The sequence below is a fragment of the Galeopterus variegatus genome, unplaced genomic scaffold (genome assembly GCF_000696425.1).
Source record: "Galeopterus variegatus unplaced genomic scaffold, G_variegatus-3.0.2 Scaffold422, whole genome shotgun sequence".
Lineage (NCBI taxonomy): Eukaryota > Metazoa > Chordata > Mammalia > Dermoptera > Cynocephalidae > Galeopterus > Galeopterus variegatus.
In genome coordinates, this window is record NW_007726533.1 from 389,216 (window position 1) to 390,170 (window position 955).

Sequence of the window (955 nt, forward strand, 5' to 3'; positions counted from 1 at the left end):
TGTCTCCTATGAAAGGTTTTGACTAAAAGTCTATTTTGTCTGATGTTAATATAGCTATCATAACTCTCTTTTGATTACTCTTTGTATAAAATATTTTTTCCTGTCCTTCCCTTTTGACTTATGTGTGACTTGGATCTAAAGTGAGTCTATTACAGACAATATATAGGTGGATTCTTTTACAAAAATTATTCTGTCAATCTATGACTTCTGATTAGAGATTTTTATCCACTTAGATTTAAAGTAATTACTGATAGGGAAGGACTTACTATTGCCATTTTGTTAATTGTTTTCTGTATGTCTTGTAGATCTTTGTCCCTCATCTTCTCTCTTACAGCCTTCCTTTGCATTTAGTTGATTTATTGCAGAGACACTTTTTGATTCCCTTCTCATTTCATTTTTCATATTTTGATAATACAGGTTTTTATATTTGTCCATGTATTTACCTTTACCAGATAGCTTTGTATTTTCATATGGCTTCAAGTTACTATCTAGCATCCTTTCATTTCAACTTAAAGGACTCCCTATAGCATTTCCTATAGAGCAGGTCTAGTGGTAAGGAACTCCTCTCACTATTTTTATCTGGGAAGTATTAACTTTTATCTCATTAAAAAAAATAGATTTTATCAGATATGGTATTCTTGGTTGAAAAGTATTTTTCTTTCAGCGCTTTAAATGTATCAACCCATTGCCTTCTGGTCAGCAGCATTTCTACTGAGAAATTCACTGATAATCTTATAGACACTGACTTCTATGTGATGAGTCATTTTTCGTTTGCTGCTTTCAGGACTCTCTCTTTGTCTTTGACTTTGAACAGTTTGATTCTAATATTCCTTGGTGTGAATCTCTTTGGATTTATTCTACTTGGAGTTTGTTGAACTTCTTGTATTTACATACCAATTTTTTCCCCTCAAGTTTGGAAAGTTTTCAGCCATTATTTGTTTAAATAAACTATTTT